Source organism: Bos mutus, chromosome 11, assembly GCF_027580195.1.
Source record: "Bos mutus isolate GX-2022 chromosome 11, NWIPB_WYAK_1.1, whole genome shotgun sequence".
In the NCBI taxonomy this organism is placed as follows: Eukaryota; Metazoa; Chordata; class Mammalia; order Artiodactyla; family Bovidae; genus Bos; species Bos mutus.
Genome location: NC_091627.1, coordinates 103,505,667 through 103,525,473, shown reverse-complemented (window position 1 = coordinate 103,525,473; position 19,807 = coordinate 103,505,667). Strand labels below are relative to the sequence as shown.

At 48.9% G+C, this 19,807-nt stretch overlaps 1 long non-coding RNA gene and 1 other non-coding gene across 2 annotated transcripts; both read left to right on the top strand.

The window, feature by feature from the left end:
- The first annotated feature begins 474 nt into the window (after nt 1–474).
- Nucleotides 475–14,834, top strand: LOC138989932 (uncharacterized). Its single transcript, XR_011466133.1, has 3 exons — nt 475–693; nt 10,297–10,529; nt 12,979–14,834. It is a non-coding gene; the product is annotated as an uncharacterized lncRNA (long non-coding RNA).
- On the top strand, nt 10,806–10,879 carry TRNAW-CCA (transfer RNA tryptophan (anticodon CCA)). Its single transcript has one exon. It is a non-coding gene; the product is annotated as a tRNA-Trp (tRNA).
- Nucleotides 14,835–19,807: the final 4,973 nt, after the last annotated feature.

The following is a 19,807-nucleotide window of genomic DNA, read 5'->3' as shown; positions in this document are numbered from 1 at the left end:
CAGGGAGCCTGGGAAATGCAGAGGCCCAGGCCCGCGCTGCTCTGAGAGTCATTTAGTGAACCAGAGCTAGGTCCCACAGATAGGGAAGGAACAGGCAGAAGAGGGGACACATTCCAGCTCTGTGGGGATGTGTATAAGGCAGGAGGTGAAGACTGTCCCTCAGAATGAGGCCAGTCGCAGCGCTATGCAGGATGGAAGGGTCTCCCTTACACAGAACGTGGAGGGTGAACACAGCCAGCCACAGAACAGCAAGAGTGTGTGTGTGTGTGTGTGTGTGTGTGTGATGCAGGTACACAGACATGCACACAACAGCCTGCACACATCTGACACACCCAACCACGGTCCAGGGTCATCCTGAGGGAACAGGATGGGGGAGGGGAAGGAAGGGGAGACATTTCCTGTTTACATCAAAGAACAGTGTTCGGCTTGATTTTGCACTAACATAACATAAACTCAACAGTAATAATAACAAAATAAAGCAAGCCACAGGCACTGCACCCCTTCTTCTCATCACAGGAAGGCCGGTACCCAGGCTGCCAGCTGGGCCCTGGGGCAATGGACACGGAGGGGACACGGCCAGGGCCTCCTGTGAGTATCTGGGGCCCGGCAGCCAGCGCTGGAGGTGCACGAGCTGGGCTGGGGGCCCACCAGCTGCTGGAGGAGACCTGTCACTGTCCTGCCAAGTGACCCAAGGTAAGGAAGGTCATCCTAAGGGTGAAACGGCACAACAGATGTGAATGACATCGGAAAACCGGACAGATTCTGACCTTGCAAACTTCGGAAACAGCCTCAGCAAACCACCATACAAATGGCACAACAACTTTAGTTTTGTTAATTTATTTGCCGTTTGAGTTTTTGAGTATCTGCGGCTTCCTATGTCCGCAAAGAGTTGGACACGACCGAGTGACAGAGCAACAACAACAACGGCTTCCGAGGTTGCTTTTATAATTTTAGAAAAAGTACAGATTATTAAAAGTCTGTAAGAACCAGATTCATCTGCAAAAAGCTCTCAGCTCCTGACCCCAAACCATCGCTCAAAGGGAGTTTTGTGATATTAAATACAATGTATGTGCATTATTAAGAGCTCTGAGATGACTCTAATTGAGAACTTCCTGTGCAGCCCAGAAGTGAGGATAAAGGATGATGCTGTGGTATAAATATCCTCCCCTCCCTGGCACTGGCACACACATAAAGGGCTTTTAACTTTAAGGGCTAGAGAATGCAGGATGTTGTCTGTTCAAGACACAGGCTACCCTTGGATTAGAAGCAGCTGATCAGCTCGGGATGACTGGGGGCCTTCCTCTGCCGGCCAAGGGTGAGGGGTTACGTGACTCCTGGTCACAGGGGACCTGTCCGCCAGATGGGGGCCAGCCCCCCGGCCTAGGCCTCACCCCTTCTGAACCCGTACTCCTGCATGGCACCTCCCACCCACCCCGGCCCCACTCAGGGATGGAAGAGGCTGCCGGGCTTTGTACATCAGTGAGTAATTTTCTTTGAAGCAAAGAACCGAACTGACCCATCAAGATGATCGCACATCAAAACGACCACCTCAAAGTGGCTGTTGTCAGAAGAGGCTGTCTCAGAGTACTACTTGAAAAGGTCACGTGCCCAGAGTATTATCAGCATGATATTTCAAAGCCCAGAGCACCAGCTGCCCAGGTTAACTCCCTTTCTGTGGGGAATTTTAAAAGCATCCAGGCCACAACTTCCAAAATCCTGGATGCACTCGGGAGAAAGGGAAAGAGCTAGGGAGATTATCCAGGCTACAGAAATGTCTTAAACCATTTATTTCCAAGGTTCTCCATCCAGTGAGTGGGGACCGTGGGAAGTGAATCCCCAGCCCTGACAGAGAAAATTGCGTCATTACTCATGATGCCACGAAAGCCTCTGGCCCAAACCTGCTGATTCCATCTGCCAGGAGTCACCGTGTGCCCGTCAGGCACCCTTTCCCGGCCTCTGGGCAGCACGTGGAAACTGGGGCCAGCTACAAGGCTGCTCCTTAGTTTTTTAGTCCAACTCTCTGTGACCCCATGGACTGTAGCCCGCCAGGCTCCTCTGTCCTTGGGATTCTCCAAGCAAGAACACTGGAGTGGGTTGCCATTCCCTTCTCCAGGGGATCTTGCCGACCCAGGGATCAAACCCGCCTTTCCTGCACTGGCAGGTGGATTCTGGACCACTGAGCCACCAGTTAGGAGGCAGATGTCCCTAATCCAGGCTGCGGCCACCTCCTGCCCATTTCTTTTTTTTTTTTTTTTAATTTTATTTTTTAAAAAAAAATCACATGCTCCCCATCCTGAACCCTCCTCCCTCCCAACCTCCCCATACCATCCCCCTGGGCCTTCCCAGCGCACCAGCCCCAAGCATCCAGCATCGTGCACTGAACCTGGACTGGCATCTCGTTTCATACATGACATTTCACATGTTTCAATGACATTCTCCCAAATCTTCCCACCCTCTCCCACAGAGTCCATAAGACTGTTCTATACATCAGTGTCTCTTTTGCTGTCTCGTACACAGGGTTATCGTTACCATCTTTCTAAATTCCATATACATGCGTTAGTATACTGTATTTATGTTTTTCCTTCTGGCTTACTTCACTCTGTATAATAGTCTCCAGTTTCATCCACCTCATTAGAACTGATTCAAATGTATTCTTTTTAATGGCTGAGTAATACTCCATTGTGTATATGTACCACAGCTTTCTTATCCATTCATCTGCTGATGGACATCTAGGTTGCTTCCATGTCCTGGCTATTATAAACAGTGCTGCGATGAACATTGGGGTACACGTGTCTCTTTCCCTTCTGGTTTCCTCAGTGTGTATGCCCAGCAGTGGGATTGCTGGATCATAAGGCAGTTCTATTTCCAGTTTTTTAAGGAATCTCCACACTGTTCTCCATAGTGGCTGTACTAATTTGCATTCCACCAACAGTGTAAGAGGGTTCCCTTTTCTCCACACCCTCTCCAGCATTTATTATTTGTAGACTTTTGGATCGCAGCCATTCTGACTGGTGTGAAATGGTACCTCATAGTGGTTTTGATTTGCATTTCTCTGATAAAGAGTGATGTTGAACATCTTTTCAAGTGTTTGTTAGCCATCTGTATGTCTTCTTTGGAGAAATGTCTATTTAGATCTTTGGCCCATTTTTTGATTGGGTCATTTATTTTTCTGGAGTTGAGCTGTAGGAGTTGCTTGTATATTTTTTGAGATTAGTTGTTTGTCGGTTGCTTCATTTGCTATTATTTTCTCCCATTCTGAAGGCTGTCTTTTCACCTTGCTAATAGTTTCCTTTGATGTGCAGAAGCTTTTAAGTTTAATTAGGTCCCATTTGTTTATTTTTGCTTTTATTTCCAATATTCTGGGAGGTGGGTCATAGAGGATCCTGCTGTGATGTATGTCAGAGAGTGTTTTGCCTATGTTCTCCTCTAGGAGTTTTATAGTTTCTGGTCTTATGTTGAGATCTTTAATCCATTTTGAGTTTATTTTTGTATATGGTGTTAGAAAGTGTTCTAGTTTCATTCTTTTACAAGTGGTTGACCAGATTTCCCAGCACCACTTGTTAAAGAGATTGTCTTTAATCCACTGTATATTCTTGCCTCCTTTGTCAAAGATAAGGTGTCCATATGTGCGTGGATTTATCTCTGGGCTTTCTATTTTGTTCCATTGATCTATATTTCTGTCTTTGTGCCAGTACCATACTGTCTTGATAACTGTGGCTTTGTAGTAGAGCCTGAAGTCAGGTAGGTTGATTCCTCCAGTTCCATTTTTCTTTCTCAAGATCGCTTTGGCTATTCGAGGTTTTTTGTATTTCCATACAAATTGTGAAATTATTTGTTCTAGCTCTGTGAAGAATACTGTTGGTAGCTTGATAGGGATTGCATTGAATCTATAAATTGCTTTGGGTAGTATACTCATTTTCACTATATTGATTCTTCCAATCCATGAACATGGTATATTTCTCCATCTATTAGTGTCCTCTTTGATTTCTTTCACCAGTGTTTTATAGTTTTCTATATATAGGTCTTTAGTTTCTTTAGGTAGATATATTCCTAAGTATTTTATTCTCTTCGTTGCAATGGTGAATGGAATTGTTTCCTTAATTTCTCTTTCTGTTTTCTCATTATTAGTGTATAGGAATGCAAGGGATTTCTGTGTGTTGATTTTATATCCTGCAACTTTACTATAATCATTGATTAGTTCTAGTAATTTTCTGGTGGAGTCTTTAGGGTTTTCTATGTAGAGGATCATGTCATCTGCAAATAGTGAGAGTTTTACTTCTTCTTTTCCAATTTGATTCCTTTTATTTCTTTTTCTGCTCTGATTGCTGTAGCCAAAACTTCCAAAACTATGTTGAATAGTAATGGTGAAGGTGGGCACCCTTGTTTTGTTCCTGACTTTAGAGGAAATGCTTTCAATTTTCACCATTGAGGATAATGTTTGCTGTGGGTTTGTCATATATAGCTTTTATTATGTTGAGGTATGTTCCTTCTATTCCTGCTTTCTGGAGAGTTTTTATCATAAATGGGTGTTGAATTTTGTCAAAGGCTTTCTCTGCATCTATTGAGATAATCATATGGTTTTTGTTTTCAATTTGTTAATGTGGTGTATTACATTGATTGATTTGCGGATATTGAAGAATCCTTGCATCCCTGGGATAAAGCCCACTTGGTCATGGTGTATGATCTTTTTAATGTGTTGTTGGATTCTGATTGCTAGAATTTTGTTTAGGATTTTTGCATCTATGTTCATCAGTGATATTGGCCTATAGTTTCTTTTTTTTTGTGGCATCTTTGTCAGGTTTTGGTATTAGGGTGATGGTGGCCTCATAGAATGAGTTTGAAGTTTACCTTCCTCTGCAATTTTCTGGAAGAGTTTGAGCAGGATAGGTGTTAGCTCTTCTCTAAATTTTGGTAGAATTCAGCTGTGAAGCCGTCTGGACCTGGGCTTTTGTTTGCTGGAAGATTTTTGATTACAGTTTCAATTTCCATGCTTGTGATGGGTCTGTTAAGGTTTTCTATTTCTTCCTGGTCGAGTTTTGGAAAGTTGTACTTTTCTAAGAATTTGTCCATTTCTTCCTCGTTGTCCATTTTATTGGCATATAATTGTTGATAATAGTCTCTTATGATCCTTTGTATTTCTATGTTGTCTGTTGTGATCTCTCCACTGTCATTTCTAATTTTATTGATTTGATTTTTCTCCCTTTGTTTCTTGATGAGTCTGGCTAATGGTTTGTCAATTTTATTTATCCTTTCAAAGAACCAGCTTTTGGCTTTGTTGATTTTTGCTATGGTCTCTTTTGTTTCTTTTGCATTTATTTCTGCTCTAATTTTTAAGATTTCTTTCCTTCTACTAACCCTGGGGTTCTTCATTTCTTCCTTTTCTAGTTGTTTGAGGTGTAGAGTTAGGTTATTTATTTGACTTTTTCTTGTTTCTTGAGGTGTGCCTGTATTGCTATGAACTTTCCCCTTAGGACTGCTTTTACTGTGTCCCACAGGTTTTGGGTTGTTGTGTTTTCATTTTCATTCGTTTCTATGCAAATTTTGATTTCTTTTTGATTTTCTTCTGTGATTTGTTTGTTATTCAGCAGCGTGTTGTTCAGCCTCCATATGTTGGAATTTTTAATAGTTTTTCTCCTGTAATTGAGATCTAATCTTACTGCATTGTGGTCAGAAAAGATGCTTGGAATGATTTCTATTTTTTTGAATTTACCAAGGCTAGCTTTATGGCCCAGGATGTGATCTATCCTGGAGAAGGTTCCATGTGCGCTTGAGAAAAAGGTGAAATTCATTGTTTTGGGATGAAATGTCCTATAGATATCAATTAGGTCTAACTGGTCTATTGTATCGTTTAAAGTTTGTGTTTCCTTATTAATTTTCTGTTTAGTTGATCTATCCATAGGTGTGAGTGGGGTATTAAAGTCTCCCACTATTATTGTGTTATTGTTAATTTCTCCTTTCATACTTGTTAGCATTTGTCTTACATACTGCGGTGCTCCCGTGTTGGGTGCATATATATTTATAATTGTTATATCTTCTTCTTGGATTGATCCTTTGATCATTATGTAGTGACCTTCTTTGTCTCTTTTCACAGCCTTTGTTTTAAAGTCTATTTTATCTGATATGAGTATTGCTACTCCTGCTTTCTTTTGGTCCCTATTTGCATGGAAAATCTTTTTCCAGCCCTTCACTTTCAGTCTGTATGTGTCCCCTGTTTTGAGGTGGGTCTCCTGTAGACAACATATGTAGGGTCTTGTTTTTGTATCCATTCAGCCAGTCTTTGTCTTTTGGTTGGGGCATTCAACCCATTTACGTTTAAGGTAATTACTGATAAGTATGATCCCGTTGCCATTTACTTTATTGTTTGGGGTTGAATTTATACACCATTTTTGTGTTTCCTGTCTAGAGAATATCCTTTAGTATTTGTTGTAGAGCTGGTTTGGTGGTGCAGAATTCTCTCAGCTTTTGCTTATCTGAGAAGCTTTTGATTTCTCCTTCATACTTGAATGAGATCCTTCCTGGGTACAATAATCTGGGCTGTAGGTTATTTTCTTTCATCATTTTAAGTATGTCTTGCCATTCCCTCCTGGCTTGAAGAGTTTCTATTGAAAGATCAGCTGTTATCCTTATGGGAATTCCCTTGTGTGTTATTTGTTGTTTTTCCCTTGCTGCTTTTAATATTTGTTCTTTGTGTTTGATCTTTGTTAATTTGAGTAATATGTGTCTTGGGGTGTTTCACCTTGGGTTTATCCTGTTTGGGATTCTCTGGGTTTCTTGGACTTGGGTGATTATTTCCTTCCCCAGTTTAGGAAGTTTTCAACTATTATCTCCTCAAGTATTTTCTCATGGTCTTTCTTTTTGTCTTCTTCTTCTGGAACCCCTATGATACGAATGTTGTAGCGTTTAATATTGTCCTGGAGGTCTCTGAGATTGTCCTCATTTCTTTTAATTCGTTTTTCTTTTATTCTCTCTGATTCATTTATTTCTACCATTCTATCTTCTAATTCACTAATCCTATCTTCTGCCTCTGTTATTCTACTATTTGTTGCCTCCAGAGTGTTTTTAATTTCATTTATTGCATTATTCATTGTATATTGACTCTTTTTATTTCTTCTAGGTCCTTGTTAAACCTTTCTTGCATCTTCTCAATCCTTGTCTCCAAGCTATTTATCTGTGATTCCATTTTAATTTCTAGATTTTGGATCAATTTCACTATCATTATTCGGAATTCTTTATCAGGTAGATTCCCTATCTCTTCCTCTTTTGTTTGGTTTGGTGGGCATTTATCCTGTTCCTTTATCTGCTGGCTATTCCTCTGTCTCTTTATCTTGTTTAAATTGCTGAGTATGGGGTGTCCTTTCTGTATTCTGGCAGTTTGTGGAGTTCTCTTTATTGTGGCTATTCCTCACTGTGTGTGGGTTTGTACAGGTGGCTTGTCAAGGTTTCCTGGTTAGGGAAGCTTGTGTCAGTGTTCTGATGGGTGGAACTGTATTTCTTCTCTTTGTTCAGTCGCGCTGTGGGGAGGGAGGGAGGGATGCTGCAAGCAAATAACACTGGCGTGCGCTCGCAGTGCCTCAGCCACACTGGATCTGCCCCCGCTCACTGCGCGTGTAGCCTCCCTGCCCACACTGCTCGGGCTCTAGGTTATTCCGCGGGGGAACAATCCAAGGCTGGCCCTGGGTTGCATGTACCTCCCAGGTCCAAGCCGCTCAGGTTCAGGCACTCGGATAGTCCTCAGAGGCGCAGACTCAGTTGGGCCTGAGTATTGTGCTCTTCCCAGGTCCGAGCAGCTCAAGTGATGAGGTGTTTGGCGAGCGCCAATGCTGCGACTTATCGCCTCCCCGCCACTCGGTTATCTGGGCGCAAAACCGGCGCACCTTCTTAGGCAGATGTTAACCGTCCAGACCCCCAAGAAGTTTTAGTTAGCAAAGAAGCCTGCTTACAGTTTTATAGATAATGTCTCTCTGGGGCTGCGATTGCCCCCTTCCGGCTCTGGCTGCCTATCACCGGAGGGGGAAGGTCTGCAGCCGGCTATCTCTGTTCAATTCTTTGTTCCGTGCACGGGCCTGGCGGTCTTAGGTTGGGGCTGGCTTTTCGCGTAGTAGATATCCCACAGTCTGGTTTGTTAGCCCAAATTATTTCGCTCAGATAGTGCTCAGGGTATTCAGGCCAGATTCTTACTCTAAGCGATGCAGCCCGCGCTGCGCCTCCCTGCCCAGCCCCCGCTTGTTAATGGCGCCTGCAGGCGTCTGCGCTGCTTCTCCACTGGGGGAGTTACCGTAGGACTCGCAATCTTCGAGTTTTAATTGTTTATTTATTTTTTCTTCCTGTTACGTTGCCCTCTGTGCTTCCAAAGCTCGGCACAGATTCGGCAGTGAGAAGGTTTCCTGGTGTTTGGAAACTTCTCTCTTTTTAAGACTCCCTTCCCGGGACGGAGCTCCGTCCCTCCCTCTTTTGTCTCTTTTTGTTTGTTTTATATTTTTTCCTACCTCCTTTCAAGAGTTGGATTGCTTTTCTGGGTGCCTGATGTCCTCTGCCGGCATTCAGAAGTTGTTTTGTGGAATTTACTCGACGTTTAAATGCTCTTTTGATGAATTTGTAGGGGAGAAAGTGTTCTCCCTGTCCTACTCCTCCGCCATCTTGGCTCCTCCTCCTGCCCATTTCAATTAATGAGGCTTTCACTGCCACACAAGCAAGCTCACCATTGCTACCAAGCAGCACAGCCCAGCAGGCTGTAAAGGCCCTCAGAGCCAGAAGGAACTCTTTACAGTTCACACGCTTCACAGACAACCCGCTGAGCCCCGATCTGAGGGGAACCATACAGGGGTCCTGAGAGAGGGGGCCCCGGGGAGTCTGTGTCCTGTGGACACAGGATGCTGACTCAGTGTAGGCATTCCAACCAGACCGCCCAGCTCAGGCCTGAATAGCGCCACCTGGTCACACGGAGAAAGCGAAGCCTGGACAGGCGGACAGTCCAGGGCGTGTGGACCAGCCTGCCCCGGGGTCACGTGGGGGCACGCGGTTCCTGAGGGAGGGAAGGAAAGAAGGAGGGAGGGAAGGAAGAATGGAAAGGAAGGCAGACAGACAAACAGAAGGATCTGTCCTGGCTCCACTTTCCCCCTCAGCTGCCGCCCGATCTCCTCCTTTGCCCTCCCCTCTTGGACTCCTCTGAACCGTTTCCAGGCAGGCTCGCCCCTGGTCACGCACCGGAGCTGCTCCTGTCAAGGTCACCGTGACCCTGAGGCTGCACCCTTGGGCCGTTCTCTCTACACCATCTTCCCTGGTGATCTCATCTGGCTTTGCGGTTTTAAATGTCACCTATACATGGTGATTCCCAAGCTGGGCTCTCCAGACAAGGAGGTCCTTGTCTTGGTCTGGCCCCAGGGGTCCCACAAGTGAACACTTGTTCCCGTGCCTGCCACCACCCCCAGCCTGCGTCATTCAGCCCTCCCCAATTCGAGCCAACCCCAACCATCCATCTGTTCAGGCCTCAATTCAGGGGGTCCACTCTGATTCCTCTCTTGCTCCCACAGCCTCCATCCAGCTCATCAGCAAACCCTGTCAGTTCTACCCTGAAAGTCTACCCAGAACTTGCCTCCTCCTCCTCCCCTGTCCTCACTCTCTTGGATTACTACCACGGCCCCCTGTGCCCCCCAGTCTACCCTGGACGCAGCTGCAGAAGACCCTGCTCAGATGAGTGGCAACCAGCTTCACGCAGCCCCGACCTCCACTCCCCACCTCCGCCCCCTCCTCACTGCTCCCATGGCAAGGCCCTCCCAGGGCCACCCCTCGCCATCTCCAGGACTCTGCTGAAAACCTATCTGTTCTCAGAGTCCCCGACCCCTCGTCCAACTCTCACAGCACCCCCAACACTGCCGATGCCCACTGTCTCCTTGCTCATCAGCCCTGGTCACCAGCTTCCTGCATTCACCACTGCACTGCTGGTTTCCGGCCCTGACCCCAGGCAGCGCGAGGGCAGAGACCTCTGTCTGGCTCTGTTCCTGTTGCATCCCAGAGCCTGCACAGTTGTTCAGTCACTAAGTCGTGTCTGACTCCGTGATCCCGTGGACTGCAGAGACCTCTGTCTGGCTCTGCTCCTGTTGCATCCCAGAGCCTGCAGTTGTTCAGTCACTAAGTCGCGTCTGACTCTGTGATCCCGTGGACTGCAGAGACCTCCGTCTGGCTCTGTTCCTGTTGCATCCCAGAGCCTGCACAGTTGTTCAGTCACTAAGTCGTGTCTGACTGTGATCCCGTGGACTGCAGCACTCCAGGCTTCCTTGTCCTTCACTATTTCCACAGAGCCTGATGCAAAGTTGGCACATAATGGATGCTTGTTGGATAGACCGACAAACGGAGAGACAGATGGATAGACGAATGAATGGAAAACCGGGTGCCCTGAAGATGGATTCAACTGTGGTCCTTGGGCATCTCCATGGTACAGAGGAATCCAGCCCTGGTTCCGGCCAATAGGCCAGGAGACTCCAGCCCAGATGACGCCTCTGACAGAAGCCACTTCCCTCCCCCTGCACAGGGTAAGACAAGCGTGTCGCGCGGCTGTACTCTCTCTTTCAAAAGCAGTGTTCTTCTGGACTGTGGCTTGGGATCTGGTCCCACGAGTTTGGGCAGACAGTCAGGGAAGAACAGGCCATGTTTTACACCTGTGTATCCTCAAAGGCCCACACTAGACCCTGACACACAATGGGAGAATAAATATTTCTCGAATCAATGAACAGATGTGGGATTACGAGGAGGCAGCTTGAAAACTTATCAAGAGCACACAAACCTCTGGCTGAAATGGTCCAGGGACTTCCCTGGTGGTCCAGCGGCTAAGACTCCATGCTCCCAATGCAGGGGGGCCCAGGTTCGATCCCTGGTCAGGGAACTAGATTCCACAGGCCACAGCTGAAGACCCCACGTGCCTGTGTGTGTGCTCAGTTGCACTCAGTTGTGTCCAACTCTTTTGTGACCTCCTCTGTCCATAGAATTTCCCAGGCAAGCAGACTGGAGTGTGTTGCATGACGCAACAAAAATCAAAGATCCCGCAGGTCACAACTAAGACCCAGCACAACCAAATAGATAAATATTGAAAAAGAAAGAAGCTGTCCAAAACAAAGGACAGGTCAGCACTTCAACCCTCTGTCTGGACAGGCGGGTGTGGACTGGGCCCTGAGTGGGTAGACCCTCCCTCCTGAGGGCACCCTCTCCCCCAACCTGTCCCCACTCCCCTTACCTGTGCTCAGGCGTGAGCAGCACTTCATCTTCATTAAGATCCCAGGCTCTGAGGTCAGCATAGTCCAGAAAAAGTAGCTTCTCTTGCTCCTGCTCCCTGCAAGGAGGTGAGAGGTGTCAACCAGGGTCAGCCCAGGGCCTGTTCATCCAGCTCCGTCACAGGGCCCCAAGGGCATCCCGGAGCACAGCCAGGCCCAGGCACAGGGACCAGGGAGCCCAGGGCCCTATCTCCCTGCACAGAGGCTCTCAAACTCAGATTCCAGCAGTGGGGCTGGGGAAGAGGGTCTGCGTTGCCTGAAAGACGACAATTTACACCACACAACTTCAATGTGAAGAGCTGACTCATTGGAAAAGACCCTGATGCTGGGAAAGATTGAGGGCAAGAGGAGAAGGGGGCAGCAGAGGATGAGATAGTTGGATGGCATCACCAACTCAATGGACATGAGGTTGAGCAAACTCCAGGAGCTGGTGAAGGACAGGGAAGCCTGGCGTGCTGCAGTTCATGGGGTCACAAAGAGTCAGACACAACTTAGCAACTGAACAGCACCACACTGGGTCCTGGGCCTTGCCTTTCTGCTGCCCCTGGGCCCAGGTGCCCCAAGCAGGAGCAGCCCCTGTGCCCATGGCCGCCCTGGGCCTGCCTCTCCGGCCCCAGGGCTGCTCCTCCCTTCCTGTGCATGCTGCCCCTCAGCCTGTTTCTTCCCGCAGCCCTGAGCGCCTCAACTCCCTTTCCAATCAGCCCCACTGCAGCCCTGTGAGCTGGCCATTACTTTGCAGGAAATCAGCTCCCTCACCTTCGGCCCTGACCACACACAAATTCTGAGGGACACCAGTCCCCGCTTTGACCTTCTTATTCCCTCCGGCTGTTAAAGGAGTCCTGGGAGCCCCACCCCTCCAGCCCTTGCCTCACCCTCTGTGTGCGCACCCTGGCTTTGCCCACAGGTCCTCGGTCTCCAAGGTTTTGTCTCCTGCCCAGCCACTGTCTTGGACTGGGCTAGCTGGATGACTGCCAGCCGAAGGGGGACAGCCCTTGGTCCTCAGATGCCCAATTCTGAATTCCACTTCCCAACACAGGCCCCAGCCACCCAGGGTGAAAAGGTCCCACGGGAGCCAGCTCATTGCCACTCTCTTCCTCCCTCTCACACCTCCTGCCATTCTCCACAATGCCGCCTGGGCACTCTCTCTTAAACACATGGAAAACACACCACAACCTGCTTGAGGTCCCTCTGTGACTCGACCTTGTGTTCACGAGGCCCCGGTTCACATCCTGGTTGCAACTCCTGCTCTGGCCTGCCCCCACACTCTAACACAGAGTATTCCAGTCCCAGCACCGTCTGCCCGACATGCCTTTAGCTGTGTGGTCATTCCCATTGCCCTCCCAACTGTAATCGTCCATGGTCCAAGGACAAGGACCCCCTGGGGATCCCGTCCTAACCTTCAGGCTGAGTTAGGTGCTCCTTTTCCAGCCCGCTCTGTGTGTGCTCAGTCACTCAGTTGTGTCCCGACTCTTTGAGGTCCCCTCTGTCCATGGGATTCTCCAGGCAAGAATACTGGGGTGGGTTGCCATTGCCTATTCCAGGAGATCTTCCCAACCCAGGGATTGAACCTGTATCTCTTGCGTCTCCTGCACTGACAGGCAGATTCTTTACCACCAGCGCCACCTGGGCTATGAAATACCAGAATCACTGTGTTCAGTTTCCAGGGGAAAATACGATAATGCATGCCACACATGTGTTTAACCCTCTCCGGTAGGGCAAGAATATGGGGCTGGGAAAAACAGAGGCCACTGAGACGTTATTCCGATAAGAACCCGAGCGTCTGGCAATAGCAGTGCCTCTCTCCATGTGTAACTTCCACAAAGGGAGCGTGCAGCCACTGAGCGAAAACAACCCGAGAGATGCGAAGAGGACACAGAGAAGCAGCCTGTGGACAACGCGCTCCTGTCAGACGCAGTGCAGGTCCAGGGTGGAGTCCACCTGTGCCCCGGCCACCCCAGTCCCTATGGACAACGGAGGCGTGGGGTTCTAGTATCTTCACTGCAGGTGGGACCTCAGTGCAAGCCAACCACGTCATCTGCTTCCCAGGGGAGAAAGAGCACTTGTACTGGTTTCCATTCCCCCACTGTGCCTCCCTAAGGGATTTCCGGTTCTGATCCCCTGTGACTTTCGCTTTAAGAAACCAACTTCAGGCTTCCCTGGCAGCTCAGTGATAAAGAATCCACCTGCCAATGCAGGGCACACGGGTTCGATCCCTGGCCCAGGAAGATCCCACATGTTGCAAGACAACCAAGCCCGCGCCACAACTCCCGAGCCTGTGCTCTAGAGCCTGGGAAGCCCGACTTCTGAAGCCTGAGTGCCCTAGAGCCCTTGCTCTGCAACAGGAGAAGCCACAGCAATGAGGCCGGCTCGCCGAAACTCTCCCCTCAACTAGAGAAAGCCCGTGAGCAACAGTGAAGACCCAGCACAGCCATAGCTAAACAAGTCCTTTTTAAAAGAGGAAAAAAGAAACCAACTTCTACGTGAGACAGGCTCACTGTAATCCCAGAGGGAGGGCAGGTGAGCTAGAGCAAGCGCTACAGGAACACTGCTCAGGGGCTGGCCTGGGCCAGGATGACCGGGAAGGCCAGCTCCTTATGGCTGCCCCTGACCCCCCAGCACTGTCAGAGCCATCGTCAGGCTGCACGCCTCCATGTCAAAGCCATCTGTTTCCTCCACTTCCCTCGAGCCCTTGGATGGGAGCTGAATGAGCGCCATACTGGCAGGAACTGGGCTGAACGGGGCTCAGGTGGAGAGAGAACCAGAGCTAGGTCTCTGTGCGTGCTCCGGTGCGGCGCTCTCTGCCTCGAAGATGCTATGCTGTCCTCTGACCCCCTGACACTCCGAGTGCTGGTTACGCACCAGGGCATACGGGGCACTCACTTGGGAGGCCTGCTGAGAAGGGAGGGGAGTAGGCTGCTTTATCCTGGGAGGAATTTGCTCTGAGTCTTCGAGTACAAACGAACGCTGTAAAATTACCGCTAACCTCAAAGAAAAGAAGATCGTCCCCGCTCACCTCTTCTCCTGCAGTAAGTAATCCAAGCTGTTGACATAGCACCCTGAGCTCCCAGAGGTGAGCTGGCGAAACCATACAGGAATGGGCGTCAAAGACAAAGACAAAGGGAGAAAAAAGACTGATCAATGTTAAGCCCTCTATTTAAGTTTTCTTTTCTGAACAGGAAGTATATTCACTCAATTAAAACAATCGGAAGGCATAACGGCACACAGCCCACGGACTTCGCCTCACCGCCACCCCTGGCCCCCGGGGCCCCTCCGCACAGGTGGCCTCAGGTGTCCACTGCTGGAGACCCTGTTCACACAGAGAAGCAATCAGGAATACATCAGACTCTCTTTCAACACAAATGGTAGTGTAGTGCACCCGCTATTCTGTACTGAGCTCTGATTTTCAATTAACAATATGTAATCAGGGTCATTCCATATCAATACTAAAGAGATAATTAAAAAAAAAAACACCACTTCCATGGTATTCTGAAGTATGATAATGACACAATTTACTAGTTCACTACTGATAGGCATTTTGGTTATTGGCAATCTTGGGCTGTTACAAATAAATAGGTCCTATTCTTAGAATACATTTCCTGGATCTATGGGCGCTCAAATGTTCCCAAAGTCTTCCCAGCAACCATGGTTTATTGCTAGGAATGCAGTTCATCACTCAAGTTCCCACTTCAGAATTCCCAAGTCGCTGGACCACAGTTAGCCTGAGGCTTTGTGCCTGACCTAGCCCAGATCCATGAACTCAACCTGGGCTGCGAAAGCCTTGAGGGGCCCCGCATCACCCCAAGCATTTCTGTTAGGAGTTAGGGGCAGAAATAAAGGGGGAGACAGTCCAGCCTCAGGGGCCCAAGCTCCCAGTCACGAGGGCCCAGGGGCTGAGGAGAGGTCAGAGGGTGTGGAGAAAAACTTATGGTCAAGGGGAGGGGGCCAAAGGAGGGTAGCTGGGGTGTGGCTGAAGAGGAGTGGCTACAAAGGGATGGCCTGTCGACGACTCTGGAGAAGTGGCCAGAGAGGGGTGGCAAGGAGAGGAGGCCCCGACTTACCGAGGCGTGGGCGCCCATCCCAGGAGTTGCAGCCTCTGGGCTGGTCCCTGCCACGTTCCAGAACAGCTCCCCCAGTGAGGGCAGGCCTCCTAGTCGATCCAGGTCCTGGGGCTCCTGCTCTGACACCTCGGGGTGCTGGACAGCCAGCCTCCTCAGGCCCCGAGGCCCTGGGGCTGGGTCCCCCCTCTTGGCCTGTGGGACGCTCAGGTTCAGGAACTCCACAGGCGGCGGGCTCCAGTCATTGGAGACCGTGTTCCCGGTGGCCTGCATCTTGGGCTTTTTTGATGACTTGGAGGCTGGAGCAGAGGCGGGACTGCAGAGGCGCCGGGTGGGGTGCGGGAGCCCCTGGTACAGGGGATGGTCGAAGCAGCTGCCCTTCAGGCTGGGCAGGAGGATGGGCCTGGTGGTGGCAGCCTGGTCATCTGTGGATGGGACACAGAGCTGTGGTGTCCCCAGTGGCCCACCACCATCCCAGCCCCTGGGCCACTCTGACCAAGGAGGGCGCAGCAAGCAAGGGGAGCCTATCGACTGGGTTTTCCACTCCCTCGTGGCCCCAAACCTCAGAAGGGCTCCACCTGCACAGGTGAGAGATACCTACCTTCTCTCCAAGGAAGGTCTAGCACCGCCTTCCTGGGCCCGGCCATAGGCAAGCCGCTGGGAGTTTTCTCCTGGAAGGAACCACCTGTCAGGTGAGGCTAGCCTTCAAAAGGGCCGAGCGCTTGAGAGGAGGGCCCTGGGCCCCTGGGTGCCCGGGAAGGAACTGCCCTCCTCCAGCTCCACGCCAAGGACCCAGCAGATGCTCCATGAACATCAAGTTGCTAAGGTCAAGGAGGCTCCATCTGACCTCTCATTTCAAGGACGCGATGTGCAAGTGTACAGACATCAACATTTACAAAACCTGTATGAAATGAAAACCAGCACAGCCCAGACGAAAGGCCATATTCTAAAATGATATCCTGGGACTTCCCTGAAGTCTTAACCACTTCCCTAGTCCAGTGGTTAAGACTCTGTGCTTCCAATGCAGGGGGTGTGGGTTCGATCCCTGGTTGGGGAACTAAGATCCCATATGCCATGCAGCACGGCCAAAAAATAAAAATGAAACGACATCCTGTGCATCTTGCTTGCTTGGTGTCACCCCTGTGAGGTTGTCTGTTAAGAAGGGGCTGGACAGGGCTGTCTGGTCCCTGCCATCTCCCCAGCATCAGCACAGACCTGGCACACGGAAGGCTGGGTGCATCTCTGTTGAATGAATGAATGATTTCAAGAGACCCTGGGGCTCCAACGAGCCTCCTCCTGTGTTAGCAGCTGCCTGTCCTCAGCTAAGGTGGACCCAGCCACATATACAGACATCTCTCATCATAGCAGGCCCAGGCTCAGACAACCTGAAACGCAGATGAAAGGCTAATGTCTGAATGACTAATGATCAAAGAAAATGACAGTTTACAAAAAAAGCTCAAATACTCAACGAGGGTTCAAACTCAACAATAATAGAAGAAACCCAAATCAATATGACTATGAAGTATTATTCAATAATAAGAAAACAATCAAAAACTTAAAAATTTATAATAACGAATGCTGGCATGGCTATGAAGACGTGCATGACTGTTAGCACTGTCTAACTGGTGTATACTTTCTAGAGAGTAATCGAACAATACAAAAATCACTGCGAGATGTCCAAATCAGGGAGTCAGGAACCCCGGAAATCTGTCCCTCCACAAATGCAATAATTAAGCTGGAAAAACCCGTCAGGACCAACACTTATGGAACTCTGAAACTAATAAAAAACTAACAACAATGAGGGGAGTGTTTAAAGAAGAAGGATCTGCTAGATGTCAGTAAGCCTGTGATCTGCCTTTTGATCTGACCTTCCCAACACCCCAGCTCCCAGCTCAGGGGCAGCGGTGGGGGTGGCATTAGTGGTGTGGCTTGCTGGTGCCAGCAAGGCAAAACAAACTTTGTTCTTCAAGAACTGTGGTTGTGTGTGTTGATCTGTTTTGCAGCTCCCAGAAGAATCAACTCACGGTCTTGCTTTTGTTTTACACCCACTCCCGTACTGGAACTTTCTTAGGGCTGGAGTGTCCTGGGTGGCATCTATTGAAATCATTTAAAGATAAATCTACCAGTCAGAGCCACCTGGGGCAAGGAATTGACAGGTGGCACAAGCAGCCAGAGAGACCGAGTGGCCCAAAAAGGAAGGGGCTGAGGAAGCAGATGATGGAGGAAAAAAATAAGTTTTAAAAAGTTCCCATGGGACTTCCTGGGTGGTCCAGTGGTTAAGATGTCTCACTGCCAATGCAGGGGGCATGGGTTCAATCTCCCGTGTTGGAACTAAGATCTCACATGCCAGTGTGGTATGGCCAAAAAAAACAAATTAATAACTAAACTATAAGTTAACAAAAAAAAAAAAAAAGAGAGAAAATGAGAAAATTCTGGACTGAAAAATATTCCAAATTTCTAAAATAAATAAATAGTTCCCAATAGTGTCTAGAAAGCCACATGCACGCCCAGGACTAAGGCATGCCGGTGAAAGACCCGACAAACCCGTAAGCTTTCTCCTCTGTTCACTGTTGTTATTGTTGTTTGGTCAACAACAACACAACAGTTGCGTCTGACTCTTTTGCAGCCCATGCGACTGTAGCCCACCAGGCTCCTCTAACCGTGGGATTTTCTAGGCAAGAATACTGGAGTGGGTTGCCATTTCCTTCCGGAGATCTTCCCGACCCAGGGGTCGAACCTGTGTCTCCTACATTGGCAGGCAGATTCTTTACCACTGAGACTACTCATTAGGCTCCACATAATTAGGGAGTGAAGGTTAAGGCAGAGTTGCCAAAGGCGTGGCTAAGTGTTGAAGGGAGACTCCAACTCAGAACCAATCTGCAGACCCTAGAAGAGTTTCGTCATTGTTTGGGCTCTAGGCATTTCAGGAAATCTATAAAATTGCCAGCTGGCCATAAAGCTAAAGAACAGTAACTTTGGGGACTGCATACAACAAAATAATTGTCTTTTGGGCTTCCCTGGTGGCTCAGATGGTAAAGAACCTGCCTGCAACGCAGGAGACCTGGGTTCAATCCCTGGATTGGGAAGATCCCCTAGAGAAGGGAAAGGCTACCCACTCCAGTATTCGTGCCTGGAGAATTCCATGGACTGTATAGTCTATGGGGTCGCAAAGAATCGGACATGACTGGGCAACTTTCACTTACAAAAATAGTTTTGAAAAGTCATTACATGAACACATGAACACCACCACTCACAGCCAGTGGCAACAGTGAACTCTCATTTCCAGAGTTACTACGTTATAACAAGAAAACTGCCCCAAACCAAGCAAATGCTTTGCTGCTCACAAGTCCATGGAGATGATAAGATAAAACATAAAAAGAATCAGAAACCGCTGATACAAAGAGACCAATTCCACGTAAAAAGCTGTGTGCTGAGGGGATGGGGGGTGAGGGGGTGGGAGGGGGAGGCTATGTTCTCCCTTTCAAATCGGTTTCTTTTCTGAGCACAAGTGCTTTCTGTGTCTTCCTAACAATGCGGAGCTCACTAAGTTTAGGAGACACAGCACAGCCTTTGTTCCAGTCCAGAGTCGCTGGCTTTTGCCATTCCACTTTCATGATTATGACAAGCAGCTCACTCTGGTCCCTGAGAGCTCAGCAGTTGAGGGCTCTGGATGGGAGGATGATGGGGTTGCCAAGGGGTGGGCCATCCTGATGAGTGAGGAAGCTGCACTTTCATCCCCACACTGAGGCGGGGTGGGGTGGGGTTGGGGTCCGTGCTCTTCCTGCATCACTTGAGTGCACAGTATCTCCATACTCCAGTGCCAAGCCCAGAAGGAAGCTCAGAAAACTAGGCGGACTTCCCTGGTGGTCCTGTGGTTGAGAATCTCCCTTGCAATGCAGGGGATGTGGGTTCGATTCCTGGTCGGGGAGCTAAGATTCCCACATGCCTCGGGGCAACTAAGCCCACATGTTGCAACTAGAGAGCCCACACATCACAGCTAGAGAATGAGCGCCACAACTGCTGAGCCCGCGTGCAACAAGGGAAGCCACGCACCACAAAAAAGACGTAGCACAGCCAAAAGAAAAAAAACTAGGTTGTTGATGCTATCGTACATTTATGTGTCAGCTTGGGTGGTCTTAACGAAATACCATAGGCTGGGGGGTTGCTTCAACCACAGATTTATTTCTCACGGCTCTGGAGGCTGGAAGTGGCAGATCCAGGTGGTGGCAAGGCAGGGTGCATTCTGAGGGCTTTTCTTGTGCTTTGTGGCGGGACTGCCATCTCTCTTGCCCTCTCTCTTATGGACTCATGGGACAGGAAGTGAGACGGGGCAGGGAGAGGGAGACAAAGTGAACCTAAGAGTGGGCGCTGGTCTCTTCTTTTGCTAAGGTCACTAATTGCAGCATGGGGTCCCACCCTCATGACCTAATCTAACCTTAATTTCCTCCCAAAGGCCGCATTTCCAAATAATATCACATTGGGGGTAAA